This window comes from Temnothorax longispinosus, chromosome 7, assembly GCF_030848805.1.
Source record: "Temnothorax longispinosus isolate EJ_2023e chromosome 7, Tlon_JGU_v1, whole genome shotgun sequence".
Taxonomy (NCBI): domain Eukaryota; kingdom Metazoa; phylum Arthropoda; class Insecta; order Hymenoptera; family Formicidae; genus Temnothorax; species Temnothorax longispinosus.
In genome coordinates, this window is record NC_092364.1 from 6,125,975 (window position 1) to 6,142,688 (window position 16,714).

General features: G+C 34.6%; 1 protein-coding gene across 1 annotated transcript in view; it reads left to right on the forward strand.

The window, feature by feature from the left end:
• LOC139815687 (uncharacterized) overlaps positions 1-16,714 on the forward strand; it is a 239,480-nt gene that overhangs the window by 73,937 nt on the left and 148,829 nt on the right. The gene's annotated exons all lie outside the window — the stretch shown is intronic.

The following is a 16,714-nucleotide window of genomic DNA, read 5'->3' on the forward strand; positions in this document are numbered from 1 at the left end:
GCTCCAGATGAACGAAGACTCATACTCGTTGCAAAAGCCAATTCCGCTGTGCTGTGCGTTTTGAGTAACTGTAACTGGTTTGACCTCCGCCTTTTTGATCGATCGGATAACGTCTCGAAATCTGTGATAGGTCGACCTCTGGGTTTCGAACTTGTAGAAGGTTCATCATCTTTGCTCGTACATGCTTCCGAAACTTTTAATTCCTCGGGACCCGGACAACAGTACTTAAAAATAAATTAATCAAAATCTTTACTTGTATTCTTTATAATTTTTTTATTGACCATTAAGTTATTTCAATTTTAAAATACAATTTTATTTATTATTGTTACCAGTTGTATTGTTCCCTTAAGCCATTCACACTATTCTTATTATAAAAGCGTGAGACTGTTCGGTTGCACTCGATCCACTTAGTTTTTAAAGTGTGGAAGAGGTTTTTCAGTGCCATCTTGTCGTCTGCGTGACATTGAAATGGTCTCTTTGTTTTCAGTGATATATAATTTTCTAATTCTTTTACTTTTTTGCCATATTCTGATAGAAGCTGCATGCGAATGGCATCAAATATTTTTTGTCGGGTGCATGAGACACAACTGGAATTTGCTGTTATAAAATAATAATAAAATTAATAATAAACCTGTAATATTAATTAAGTATACAAATTTTGAACTAACATTGAACCAAACATAGATTATTTCAATTTCAAATCGAGTTAAATGAAACCATACCGTTTTTTTAATTGAGATAAAAATAACGGAAATTGGTGTAAAAAACGAAGGGGTACCTCGGGGTAAGTAAATCTTTTCAACAATTAATCTTCATACCCTAAATTTTGTTAAAAAATAAGGCGGACCATCCAACTCGATCAAACTCTCAATTATTTTTTATGAACAAATAAATAAACAACGCAATATTTCTCTTCAATATTTTCACCCCTTAAAAATTTAAATAACGATTAACCACGTATGGATGATGATTACTTACTTTCAATTTCACCTTCCATCACACTGGATTGTAAAAAAACACGTTTAAACAAAAGTTACAAACAAACCACGAGAACATGTGAGCGAAACCAATGGCCAACTGACTCAGTTTGACCTGCTCTCATACGTTATGCAAACGGCATAACTGACTGTCGGTCTGCACCGAGGTGCAGTGGTGTCCCCTATATGGGATTACGGGGTACTAAGGTCAAAATTCCGAACTTCACTTTTTTCATTTTTGTCCGCGTTTTTCTGGAATTGGGCCACTGCGTCCCTTCAAAACGCCACTAGTAATGTGAGGTCGCAAAATGGCCAGGTTAAAGGGGGTACAATTTGATTCTGTGGAACATTGGTTTATTTTGAGTGTTGTAACCTGTAAAGGTTTTTTGGGTACGTTTTTTACATAAAAAAAAACGCCTTTCTTGGCAAATGCTGAAATAAAGTTATACTAACTAAATTAAAATATAAAATATAGTTTATATTATAATATAATAAAAATAATCTACGAAAATGAAATAAGATGTACTTATTAAGGACGTTCTCTCGTCCTTATACTAGAGAAAATCGATTTTCTTAAGATTTTCTTGAAACTGTGAATATATGTTAATTTAGGTGTGTTTTATGCGTGGTATAAATTTCAGTACCTCTTCCGGTATAAAAAATCAAGATACTGAGCCTCAAAGTTTCAACTTTTACTAATGAAAAGGTTTTCCAGGTCAAACGGTAAGAGATACGAGGTTGGCCAAGAGGACCAAAGTTGCTCCTCTCGTCGAGTTCTATAAGGAAAAAATGCCAAAAAAAAAAAAATTAATTTTAAATTTTTTTTTGAAACTTTGAGGCTCAGTATCTTTATTTTTTATACCGGAAGAGGTACTGAAATTTATACCACGCATAAAGCACACCTAAATTAACGTATATTCACAGTTTCAAGAAAATCCTAAGAAAATAGATTTCTCTAGTATAAGGACGAGAGAACGTCCTTAAGTTTAACTTGCAAACCAACTATGACACTACTACAATATGAATGAAACTATACTTACTACAGGGTAAAAATTATCATCAGATATAAAAAACTTCTGAAATTCTTCAAAGGCATTTTCATCATTTCCCTCCGTGGTCACACTGGGTCAATTTGACCCACCCTCATTTGGATCTAAATATCAGCTAAAAACCTAGTTTAAAATGGAGCTTGGTCCGTTATCTACAAGAGTTTGAAGTTTCCTTTATAAGTAGAGACCGTTAAAAAAACAAATTTTTCGCGAATTTTTTTTATATGTTAAAAATTTCTTAAGTACTTCTTCTTTTATAGCAATCAATTTAGCAATATCGCAAGTGCATTCGAGAATTTTTTCAACACGATCGGTGGATAAATGGTCAAATGGCGAACGATCAAAGTTCGTCTCGGGTCAAAATGACCCAGAGTGACTTCCTTGTTTGAAAAAATAGGTGTGACCACGGAGGGTTAAGGGGAGTGCAGGAAGTCCTTTCGGTTTCATTACTTTTTCTTCTTCTGGAACTAACTTGCGATAAATCCTATGAAGCATTAGATTTCCATATTCAACTTTTCCATTCAATTCCTCTTGTCTATCCACCAAAATTTGAAGGACAACAGCGACATGAGCACGCTCGTGGACATGAGAATTTGAAATAAAGTAATAAAATAATTATATATATATATATATATATATATATACAAACCGCTGCTATAGATGGTAAACCTTTAGAATCTTTAGAATTGGAGGACGGATGAGTCACGTCGGCGCCAACAACCATACAAAGAACATTCAAACATGCTGGCCTAAAAAAGAAAATAAAAAAAATTGTGCAAATTAGAAATTTGCACATAGCTTCCTCATAGAGGAAGTTTTAACTTCCGCAAATTTGGAGATATCGATCTATTTCTAATTTTATTATATTTTTCAGTCTTTTCTACCCCTATTTCATATATAATTTTTTTAAATTCGGTTAATTAGACTTAGCTTTATATGCGATCAAAATTATGGACCTTTGATCGCGTATAAAGCTGGGTCTAATCAAATAAATCTTAAATAATTATATATGAAATAGGGGTAGAAAAGACTAAAAAATATAATAAAATTAGAAATAAATCGATATCTCCAAATTTGCGAAAGTTAGAGCAACCACGGACATTTCTAAAAAAATTTAACATTTAAAAAAAAAAAAACCCCTTTACCGATCATCGCCAAATTCAATACCAACCTTCCTTGAATGATACTCTATCGATTAAAAAAAAACATCCTAATATCTAAAAAATTACAGAAGTTATATCATAAACAAAAAAAAGATAATTCAACACCAATTTACCTTTAATGATACTCTACGATTTTTCGACGTTTTCGAACATAAGCAACACATTGGCATCGAAAACTCAAAAAACAATTTTTACTTCGGTCTTTTCTACCCCTATTTCATATATAATTCTTTTAAATTCGGTTGATTAGACTTAGCTTTATACCTATGCGAGCAAAATTACGGACCTTTGATCGCGTATAAAGCTGGATCTGATGAACCAAATCTTAAAAAATTATATATGAAATAAGAGTAGAAAAGACTGAAAAATATAATAAAATTAGAAATAAATCGATATCTCCAAATTTGCGGAAGTTAGAGCAACCACGGACATTTCTAAAAAAATTCAAAATTTTTTTAAAAAAGAACCCCTTTACCGATCATCGTCAAATTCAATACCAACCTTCCTTGAATGATACTCTATCGATTAAAAAAAAACATCCCGATATCTCAAAAATTACGGAAGTTAGAGCATATACGGACAACAAAAGCATATATACATACACACATACATACATATATACATACACACGGACATTTTTTTTTAGGCGATATTTCGACAACAATCTGAACATATTGGCAGAAAAAACTCAAAAACCAATCTCTTCGTTGGTTTCTTCTACCCCTATTTCATATATAAGCTTTTTAAATTTGGTTGACTAAACCCAACTTTATACGCAATCGAAGGTTCATATACGAAACTGGATATAATTCCTTTTCTGCTACTATATTCTTATACTAATTACATATCGCAAGCATAAAAGAAACAGAATTATTATGCTTTTAAATGGATTAAGAAACATTGTTTAAGAAAGGCGTTTTCTGTTTTATTTCTTCTTTTTATTTCTTGCCTGTGTGTGTAACAGTCATTATGTCTCACCTAGAATTGAAACATAATTTTAATTAGTATTAATATAGGACGATGGCCTATACAGCTTACTGTTGTGAGCAGTCGGTCGATCCGGAGTTGAAAATTTCGTATTCTTGGAAGGCATGGCAAATTGCGTCGATCGCGAAGTAGTCCAATAATGTGTATCTCGTGCGCACATGTATGAGAGTCACGCTCGGCAGAGTATGGACGAGGAGGATTATAGTAATTTTTTCAATGATTCTGATGGGCGATAGCGATGAGTGAAGATTTAGAATGTCTGTATCGAGTAATCGATGAAAATTGTATTTTATCGAAACGAAAGGATCAATGCAGATTAATGTGCTTTTTCGTTCGTTCGTTTCATTTTTTTCTCCTTGTTGGACGATTCACGGTTCAGCTGACTGGCTTAACGAACGCGGCGGGAAAAACGGTAGTTTTCGTTTCATTTGCTAAAGCACCTCGCGGTGTGTTTCAGTAACCGACATCACCGTCGATTGTTCAGGCTAATATCCGCCTCGATATCGGCCAAGATGTGGCAATGTATTTTTCTGTTTAAAAATGCTTTGGATTTTAAATCAAAAATTGTAATAATCTTCTCCCTATAATTTTCATTGTTATATAAGTACGTTGATCTTGCACGCAGAATTATGAGCTTTTAAATTCTGATTTTGTGAACTATTTGCTTTAAAGGGTCCATATACTTCAGTAGGTCCAAAAAAGGTGATTTTTGTGCATTTTTTGTGGAGAAAGTAAACAAAATAAATCATTCAATATTTTTGGATTATATTTATGATACTTTTAAGTAGTTATAAAAATTTTTTCAGCCCATTTGGCGAAGCGGGATACTGGGCAACGGCGACCTGTGCGCGGAATAGGTTGCTCCATAGCGGAAGTCCTCCAGGTAAAATGTGTCTGAAACATCGAATCAATCGATTTTCCTGTTCAGTACAAGTGTCCCTATAGAGTAGACTAAAAGAAATTATTTTGGAGGACTTCCGCCATGGAGCAACCTATTCCGCGCACAGGTCGCCGTTGCCCAGTATCCCGCTTCGCCAAATAAGCTGAAAAAATTTTATAACTACTTAAAAGTATCATAAATATAATCTAAAAATATTGAATGATTTATTTTGTTTACTTTCTCCATAAAAAATTCACAAAAATCACCTTTTTTTGGACTTACTGAGGTATATGGACCCTTAAGCTTTTATCTTGCTATTCGCAGGTTTTACATATATGATCTCTTGCAATTTACAATTTATATTATCGTTGTATACAAATGATGAAACCGACAATTAAAAAAAAATGTTCAGCAATGAATGTTCCAACCTTTTTACGAGTTCTTCTTTTACCTATGTAATATTGAACAGGAGCTATAAGTATAGTTGCCACAAGACTTAAAATATGTCATCCGTTGATATTCATTTCTAAGGTGATCGAATTGATTTTCTAAACAATGGCCTCAAAAAACGGAACGTGTTGTGAGAGTATTTTGATAAAAACGGAGACGCATGGAAATGCAGAAAATGCGGAGAAGACATTCGGGTGCGTTCTAATAACGCAATAAGAACATTTAAAAAACATTTACTTGATAAACATAAGTTGTGTCCCGAAAATCGCACATTACCTGAGAAATTACGAAACCATTACACAGACTTAGGAAAATATAAAGAACAATGTAATAAATGCGGAATAGTAATAAAATGTATAACGGACTATGGATATTTATTCAAACATTAAAAAAAACATAAGTAAGTTGATGGAATCATCACTGAAGAAATAATCATGATTGAATGAATCTTGATCAGATCGTTCGAAAAATCGATTTCAGTAGGATCTAAATTGCCTTCGTACACCCAATTGTATGCCCATGTTTCTGTACTTAAATCCATCAAATCTCTTAAGAACTTTGCTCTCATAAATTGTGTAGTATAAAATCTCCGACCGGAGGTTTTCGTTTTCGGTTTCGGTTTCGGTTCCGGCCCGGTCCGGGTTCCTGATTATGATGAAGCTGATTCGTTCAATGTTTCTTCGCTTTTCTTGCGCTTTCCCCTTTTCGTGCAATTCCTTGCTATGTGATCCTTTGATCCACATTCGAAGCAGTCTTTTCAGTCTTTGCGCTTATGATATTTTTTGCCACATGAAAAGCAGCCGTCCTCCCTTTTTCCGTTCGAACGAGCTTTTTTTCTGAAGCATGTTTCTTCGTGGAATTGGCCTGTATATATATATATCTTCTAATTCAAAGTAGATCAACGTTTTCAATTAATAGATAGATAGATAGATATTGATAGAAAAGTAAAGATATATAAATATGAATAGATATGAATAGATATATAGATATGAAAAAGATTACATTTTTCTTATTTTTATAAAGTACAAAAATAAATACAGCAATGCGAATAGCACATGTAATTTATATTAATCTTTAAAAGTTATGCTATCTTATCAAATACTATAAATTAATGCTTTATTATTTTGTTATTACATTTATTGCATAAAGCAAGATTTACATACCATATTCATGCATAATTTCTATTGGCAAATCTTCAAAATCATTCTTTGGTATTGTTAAACTCATAACCCATCTGCTGATCTTATCAGAGGAATACTTTTTTTGGCCATTTGCATGTATTGAAAGAATAGTTTATCCATGATGATGGAAGAACAGCTACTGTTTCTTCCTGTGCGTTATCCGAAACAGGAAACTTTACAACATACTGCAATACAAATCATCAATGTCACATATTAACACAAGCAGTGTAGTCAATTGTAGGGATTATAGAAAGATGAGCTTACTCTAATGAAAAAAACGGGATGAGTGGAATGCAAAGGAAAGTATCATTGCTATCAGGTATAATAACACATTTTTCTTTAACATCTTCAATCTTGCAATAATAAAATGTGTTTTAGAATTCCGATACTTTAAAAATACCCAACTTCGAAAATTCTATAGGAAATGTATAATAGTTTTCATGACGTTTGAATCTTTTTCCCACAACAATAATGCCTCTAGGGGAGTCAATCACACAGTATAAACGTACAACTTCATCATCGATAGTTTTGAAGTACCGATTTGCTTGATTTGTACTCAATGTAAAATCTTTAATGATATCACACCAGCATACTGTTGACCTTCAAGCGGTAAATTATAACCATCAAATGGTTTCTTCAGAGTCACAAAATTGGAATCGTTACGAGGGGAAGGGTTTACCAATGCATCTTGCGTTTCTATATCTTTATTAGCCAATTGTTGTAATGGTCGATGAGTAAAGCGTAATTGACTTTTTATAACACCCAAAAAATTTTCGTAAGAAAATGCACTAAAGGAATCCAATGTACCTCTGTTACGACATTTTTTAGGTAAATCAACGAGAGAATGAACATTGTAGACCACAAACTCACGCCCAAACGAATGAGCCGACTGCTTCACAAACTCTCTTAACAATAATTAGCAATCTCATTTATTGTTTCAAAAACATCATGTCTACATAAAATGTAAATTGCATAGTGAAGAAGGAGGAAGCACTGGTAAATATTATTAGGCACACGGTCTTTCAAAACAAAAATACAATCATACAATATAAATCTCCTAAATTCAGTGCCTTTCCACTTTTCTCTTTTATTATGAACACCTAAACTTCTCGGTTTCCGAGTAAATTCTAATGGAAAAAAGCCAGCAATATCATTTAACACATTATTGATTTCAAACACAGTCACATTTGGCAATGTGCAAACGAGAACGCACACTTATGAGAAAATTAAGCATTTTTTTAACAACACCTAGATACACAAGATGCAGTGCATCCAGACGGAACTGAGAAACCATACCAGTTCCAATATCCTCTAATATTGAATTACCGACATGATGTAAGAATCATCTTTATTGCAAAAAGATTCATCTGTACGAAGCGGACAGTCTTGTTCAAAGAAACACATTCTACTCTTATATAATATGTCCCTCGTACTTGGTTCGTAATCTTGGTTCCGGAAGTACAATCTGATGAGACGATTTATCCCACAACTGTTTCCATTCATTATTGGAATTTTGAGCCAAAATTTGAATTACGTTTCCAGGATTAAATATTTCATAAATAGAAACTCTGACTGGATATACAGCTTCATGAAAATCAATGTCTTAAAATAAAAAATATAATTATATACTCTTCTCAACAAAAACGCAATATCTACATTATCGAATCGAATATTACGTACCAATGTAATTATTTTTGCTCGTTACACGGCCCCGTGTATACCACTGCATATTATCACCGAAAAATGTTTTGTGTAAATTAATATAATCCTGCAGCAATAATACAATTTGTAGTTTTGAAAATCTTACTGACTTTGACCCTGAGAGTGATAATTCTTTTGAAAGGGAGGTTATAGATTTTCAGGAGAATGATACCCCTAATTTAGATCATAATTCAGATAGCAATTTTGATTTATCTAATAATTCTATCAATAATTGCAGTGAAAATAATAGTACTATTACAGATTACATGGATGAAAATAGGGATAACGACGGTATTGAGCAAGATTATAATATACAGTGATGTAAATTTAGAATCAAACTTTAATAATGAAGAGCAAGTGAAGAATTATTTATTAAACATGTTAAGAGAATGGGCTTTGCGTGGAGTATCGAAAAAGAAAGTAGATACATTGTTGACTCTGTTACGGCAAATTTTTCCTTTTCTGCCTAAGAGTCACAAGACTGTTGCGTTCTTCGAGAAAAGTTACTGTCTACGACATGGATAACGGGCTATTTTGGTACAAAGGAGTAAAACTGAACATTTGACAACTACTTTCTGATGAATCCATTCGTCAACACGGTGAAATAGCGATAGATGTCAATATAGATGGCATTCCTTTAAGCAAAAGCTCTGAAATGCATTTCTGGCCTATTCTTGGCAAGTTTCGAGATTTTGAACATCCCTTTTTAATTGCTGTTTATTTGGGCCCTGGAAAACCTAGTGATATTATTATTTATTTGAACGAGTTTGTTGAACCAGCGGATTTATAAGAAAATGGATTTTAGTGGAGTGATGGTAACATATATCAATTTAGAATTGTTAATTATGTCCTAGATGCTGAAGCTCGTTCATTTGTAAATCAATGTATCGCGCATGGTAGCTACCATGGATGTGAAAAGATTATTCTCTCCACCATTATCGCATTCGTGCAACTTCAAAACCAAAATGCTCAGACTAGTGTTTAAAGATGGCTCAATTAAATCGTATCATATAACAGAACTGGATGCTGTGATGCTTATCGGTACATCAAATTTAATCCCTCTTAGAGATCCTAGAGATAAAAGTTTAACTAAGCTGTTAAACAAAATTAACAGCACGTACTACCACCACGATGTTCATAATTTAACAACAGATTTAAAAAGGGCACACTTGGATATAGCTCATCTGCAACAAAATTCTTTTGCATTTTTTTCTAAATATTGTGCCAAGCGCATGAAACTCAGTGGATGAATCCAAGGAGCTATCACGTTGCAGTTTATCTACGCTTCCTGTAAAGTATTCTAAGAATTCTCATCTATTTCTCATCACAATATTTATTGCAATGACATTTCTTACTTTGAGTATTAAAGTATTTATTTTGTATTATATTAATTATATTCTATCTTGAAGTAAATAATAGACGCTTTGATTATTTAACACGAGATCCTCTACTCTATACACGTTTGAACATGCGATATATTAGCTCTGACGAATATATGTGCAAATTATTTTGTTATTTTACACCTAGATATAAATATTTGCAACAATTAGATCTTACAGAAAAGAACTTTGATGTTGATGTTTTCGTAAACTTTCTTGATAATTGCGGCAGGCGTTTAACGCATTTAAGAATAAGAAAGTGCTGCAAGGATTTAAATCCCGTCCTACTTAAAATTTCAAAAACATGTAAAAATTTGAAAAGTACATGCATATTATAGTGTATGTATATAATTGTCAAGATTATGGGTAAATTGCAACTAATATGAATTTTTCTTAGAATTGGAACTAAGTCATTGTCGGCGCATAGAGGAAGGATTTTCGTATCTCGAGCGGCTAAATAATTTGGAACATATAAACTTTGAAGAGACATGTATAACAACTGAGCATCTTTGCAGAATACTCCAAAATAATTAACGGATGCGTGAAATAGTATTGGGATATGATGTTCATCGTTTATTTAAACCTACGCTGAAGTGCATGATCAATGATACAGTGGTAACGGAGTTGGGAAATTCGTGTCGTCACTTGGAAATAATTGATATAGTGGGCGCATCAGAACTCACATATCAGAATATTAACCCTTGTTTGTCACAGGGGTACAGCGCACCCCACGACCATATTCCCTTAATTTTAAATACCTAAACCTACGGGGAGCGGGTCTATAGCGACATCTGTCAATAGTTCGAAAATGCCACTATCCCCTCAAGCCAGTGGCATTATGCCGGGACCGTTAGCGTTAGTCTGTCTGTGGCAGTTGTCCAAAGTCTAGTGGATTCACCTGCACCCCAGTGTGGCAAGTAAGGCTGAATTCGTGAAATTTCAGTGAATTTTTTTTGCACTGTATTTTGACATCAGAGTGAAGAATAAGGTTGGTACATCATGTGTGACGGATATGTACTTCTTGATAGTTACCCGTTTTGTGTTTCTATCACGTTTTCATTAATTTAACATGGACTTTTGTCGCATAGCCAACTTACTCTACTATCGGGGCAAGTTGGCTACAATGCAGCATGTTCGTATTTCACTTATTACAAAGAAACTATACACGGAGAGAATTTTCTCTTAAAATTTACCCTGAAATCATGGTAGTTGTGGGACAATATGTACCACCAAGAATTTTATGCGAGCTTTTCGGATTAATATCTACCATAATAAAAAATATTAATATTTATTACATTAAAATATAAAATATGTTTGATTAATTTTACTAAAATATATCTAGGAAATTTCAATAATTTTTCAAAATTTACCAATCTGCTTAGTAATTTTTATCACGTTGTTTGTAAAATGTCTTTTGTATATTTTAAAAATTTCTTGGTTGCCAAGTTGTCCCAAGTGTAGTGAATTTAAGGGTAAAATATAACAAAAAATTCTCTCCGTGTACAGTATACAGGAGCGTTCATGGCATGAAAATGTAGAGAAAGATTCTCTCTATCATATTAGTACTATTTAATCATGATAATTAGTTGTATAAAAACTCAAATGCCGAAACTGTGAAAACGGTGCCAACGAGCCCCGGCCCCCCTATATTAATTTCAAATTGTATTGTACTGTTGTATTGTACTGTTTCACTTTAAATCCTTTTTAATTTATATTATTAAATTATGATCCTTTGTAAGATTTACATCGTGCTCGTAAGAATTCGGACGAAAATCGCAATCAAAAGCTACATACCATACGGGGGTGGACATGTCACCGCGGCGGGGGAGGGGGACTGCCGCATTACTACCGCGTCCTTTAAAAGTTTAATAAAAACGATATAAAATGGCGAGAGTTACATACAAAGAAGCCACTGAACCGGATTTCAGTGCCTCGCCGAAGCATTACCCCGGCGGGGTCCGCGTTAACCACGGGGGTCCGCATTAACACCATCTCTACTGCTCACGATTGCGATATTGAAGATCTTCCTCGCTCGGAGGCTGGTTGTATACGAGGTGTCTCGGATATTGCGCATTTTCTCATTTGCGGATATCTCAGGAAGGGCTATAAAGAAGTATATATTTCCCTCTAATGGTCTTCAAAGAAGTAGAAAAACAACGGAATAAATTAGGTTAATTATATTAATTAAAAGAGCAAGTTTCTTGAATAAAATACAATAATCACTAATAAACCATACGAATTATTTAAATAATTATTACATTGATTTAACATGATGAGGTAGAACGGCCTAATTATCATCTCGAAATAAGCAATAATGTTGAGATTTTTTAGTTACTTAAAATACCTATTATGGAAAGAAAGGATCGATGCAACACTTGGAACACCTTGTATATAGTTATAACTAATGTGGAAGGAGCAGTAGGTAAAAATACGTTATTCGCTTCCGGGTGGTTAAGAATGGTCTAGGTGGGTGAGCGCGCGGATGATTAAGTTTGTCTGCGAGTATCTTGATTGTGATAATTACTACGTGCTATAGGAAATGGGTATTATGGCAGTAACGAACATCGATTGTCATGACGATTCTGATAGCCTACGGGCTGCGATTTAAGAAGTAATTAGAACGCGATATAAATATTCTCTTTTTTCTTTCAAATATAAATTTTACGGAAACGTAAGCTTACGATAAAAATAAAATGCAGCTGAAAATAAGAGGTTCTTTTCTCCCGACTACCTCCAATCACTGTCTAAAATAATTCCAAATCGATTCCATTAGCGCGAGAGATGTCAGTCAAGTATCTTGAATCCCCCAGTATAATTTAATGTTACCGATCCTCTAATTTCATAAGACAGGATTCAGCAGCCGCCCCAGCGTTAAACGTAACCCCGTTAACTGCCCCGCATTCAGACCGCTGAATTGTTACGTTAATAACCCTGCACGCTGCCGCGAGACTGCGGTGTGCAATGAACAAAGAGTATCTCGATCTCTTCTCGACCTCGCGTGCGCCACCCAAGTGCGGGTTTCTTCCCGAGAGCGTGCGAGAGCAAGCGCGAGTGATGCCGTCGCGAGCCAACATTGAAGGGAACGAATAAAGGGCGGTCGAATTCTTCGAGAGACGTGACGGAACACGCAAAGTCTTCACCGCGCCTGCCTGCCTCTCTCTCTCTCTCTCTCTCTCTCTTACCCTGCCGACTTATCGAAATTATTCCTTCTCGTCTCGGTGAGACGCGCGCGAGAGAACAAAAGTGATCCGCAGCGCGTTCACCGTCTCTCGGCGTGGACCAAGAGAGGACGACGCGGTGTATGCGACCGACCGACCGACCGCGGGCGGGTCACAACATACACGGGTACATATACGGAGACGCCGAGGCAGTGATGTCCATGCGCGATTTACACGCCGCCACCACACCTCAATGGAATAAATTTACATGCGCCGCGGCTCAATGAGCTCAACCGAGTTTCGGCGCCGTGCGAGCCCGCGGGACGAGAAGGAAGCCTGCTAACGAACGCACGGTCTGATGTATGAAGAAAGGTCCGTGTTCTGCTTGAGGGACTATCTGCGAAAGGAAAAGTCGCTCTTTTTCGCTTGTCGTGTTCGATATTCAAAAGCGGGTCATCAAAATTATCATGGCAAATGTGCAAAAGTCATTAATATGTATTGCACTTTTAATATTATTTAGAAAAAAATACGGAATGCTCCGAAAAGATTGGCTTTATATGTTGCACGTTACAAAGAACGGATTTATACAATCGTTGTTAGGAAAAAGGACCTGATTTGTTTCAGCATTATTTCAGCACGACTGCTGAAATCCGTATTTAAGGTGGATTGCTGATGACATATCTTGACATTCTCGGAAGTCGAGCATGCGACCAAACGCGCTAAGAAGCTTACTCGGTTAAAATAATCGATCAAACACGGCATCGACATTAAGTATATCGCGACAGGTTTGCATTTTATACACGAGCTATATTGAATCGATGTCAACGGTGTTCGAACGACGACGAAGGTCCATTATGGGTATTTAGATTTATGAAACTCCGATTACATATATCACGCTTTCGTCTCTCAGAAAATGTGCGTAAAATATTTTAATTCAAACATTGTTCTGTGATGCATGGTTAAATTATAAATGTACGTTAATTGTTATTTCTTAGAACATTCTTAAGATTATTCGTACTTTTTATACATCCAAATTAACATCAAAATTGCTATCAAATTTTTATTTATGTAATTACATAAATAAATTGAATTATTGATTAGTACAAATTGTAGATTTTATTACTCTTAATTAATGATTTTTCCAATCTTAAAATTCATTGTTTGTTAAAAAATTTATTTAGTTAAGCTTTTCTCAGTATTTGTAAGAAATTCCTCTGTTGATATTAATCTGCGATTTTCATGCGGGTTTCCCCCTCTGATAAAAAAAAAAACATATTTAAGAAAAAACATACTGGAGAGATTAAAGCAGGTAGAAGATAACGCCGCGACTTTCATCGAGGGTAGATCTTACACGAGATTAGTAGTTTTGCATTTTAATATTATCTTCCGTGGCAAAGCATGCGGACCAATGTTGAGGCATTTTACGATCCTATCATATCATGAGGTGAATAGCATCCTCTTCTGTCCAAACATAACTTTCACTCAAGATCATGCATGTCTCCGCGGTTTTTCCCGTCATATCTTATTTGTCTTGAGCCAGAGAAACAAAAATATTATATTTTTTCTAATAATACAGTAATTTGATTCTAAGACAAATTTGACTTCTCTATCGACTTCTCGACATAAAAAAATAAAGGTAAAGATAGAGATTTCTCATAACGATTTCAATATGTACGTAAAGTTGATATTAATTCGTTAACTATTAATATATAGGATGTACAGCAAAATAGAATTTAAAAAATTAATTAAAAGTGGCAATTTTTTTATGTCAGAATTAAAAGAGTAATAGAGAGAATTATTCAATTACATAACTATGTAAATGTAAAAAATTTTTCTGCATATATATATGTATATATATATATATATCTTTAAATATATAGAATATATATTCTATATATATATTCTAGAGATATGTAGTTTTAAAGTTCCACACATTATATGATAAAAAAAAACAAGCAGAAAGAGACGGCGCGCACGCAGATGATAGCTGTGAAGCACGTGTAAATAATTGGAGTACGATTCCAGCACGAGATCTTCGATGAATCGAGTGGCCGTGATTCAGTTCCTCCTTAATTAGATCCTTCCTTGCGCGTATCACTTGGGTTTATCTAAAATTAATTCAAAAGCGTGCAAAATAGAGAAGTATAGGACATTCATACTGCATTCCGATAGATAAGGGGCAGTTTGTATCTTGAGGAACACCCATAGAAACATCCTATGATATCTGACTTGAAAGAGTGCCCAAGACTTGGAAGACTGCGCTTACTATTTGTCATTTTCATTTTGTTTATAAAAAAGCAATTGGCTTTTATATTAAATATAAATATTATCAATTCACGTTTATCATGAGATTTACACTTTTTGTAAGAAGAGAGAGGCACGCAATCTCTTAATTACAATAATTTGCAATATTGTCACAATACATTGTTTGTCACATTTATGATATATGTACTAGAATTAAATTTAGATAAATCTTTAACACAGGTAGTCTAAAATTGACAGAAATTGATTCTTTTTTCTAATTCAAGTTTCTTAATTAATATCCCTTCCAATGCTGATTTATCGTATACGCATGCCAATTATCTTATTGTTGCCCATTAATTCCCTCCCCGTGATTCTGAATCACTTGCTGCGGAGAGAAAGTGTCATCGGCGATCATCCGCTTTACTCGCTTTATTTGCGCTTTTTGTTTTCGCGTGTTGATGGGATAAAGGATACCCGCGATGAATTCGCCGAACGCATTAAGGCGCGTACAGGCCGACCAAAGAATTAACGATCCCGCTTGTGCATTAATTCATTTCATACGTGAAAATATATACACTATAATTGTGAAATAGTTGACAAGTATTTTGATTTATTCAAGAAAGTCCCTTCGAAGTATTTTTAAAGCAATTCTCTTTTTGAAGAAAAATTAGCGGATAAAAGACGGTGAACGTGAGACACCCTGTACATACAGAACCTTTAGTTAACCGTAATTAGGATTAACCGACATCACTGACCCTCGGAACATCACGATAATGGGACCGGCTGCGTTTCACGAAGCGTTGCCGTCGCCTCTGTCTTGGCCAGATGTCATTTTACACTCGTCTAACGCGGTATAACGCGGTTTCCATTAATTTTAACGCATGCATGCATGAATTGAATGAGATCAACTCGTTGTACGGATCGCTATTCTTAGCTTCCGCGAAAAGCAAAAGTGCTGACGCGAGCTGTGAAGGACTACATTTCTTGACAATAAATTGTAGAATTTATCATAACATTAAAAACCACTAATGTTGAAGTTTCAAGAGTTTGCCCATAAGCGTCGTATGTTTCCTATTATGTGTCGTAGATACATAAAAGTCAATCATCGTATTGAATTGCGATGAGGTTTTTCTTATTTAACAAAGATATATATAATTAATTAAATCACAAAAATTCTGAAAAGATTTACAAAGGACTAATTTTTAAATTATTTTAAATAAAACTAAATGGATAAAGTTCCGAAAACGGCCCCCCTCCGATTTCGATGAAACTTTGTGAAAAGCTTCGTCTTGGGTTAAAATGAAAGCCCTTAAAAGGAATTTTGGCGACTCCTATGATAAAGCCCTTTTTTAAGATAAAATGATAAAAAATATAAGAAGACTTTCATAATTCTATGAGCTAACCCACGTGGATCAGTGGGGTGCTTTAGACAGTAAAAAAGTAGGTAAAGCGCGTCAACTAACCCATGTGGGTCATTGGGGCGCTGTAGACAGTAAAAAAGTAGGTACAGCGCAGCACCTTACTCATGTGGATCAGTGGAGCGCT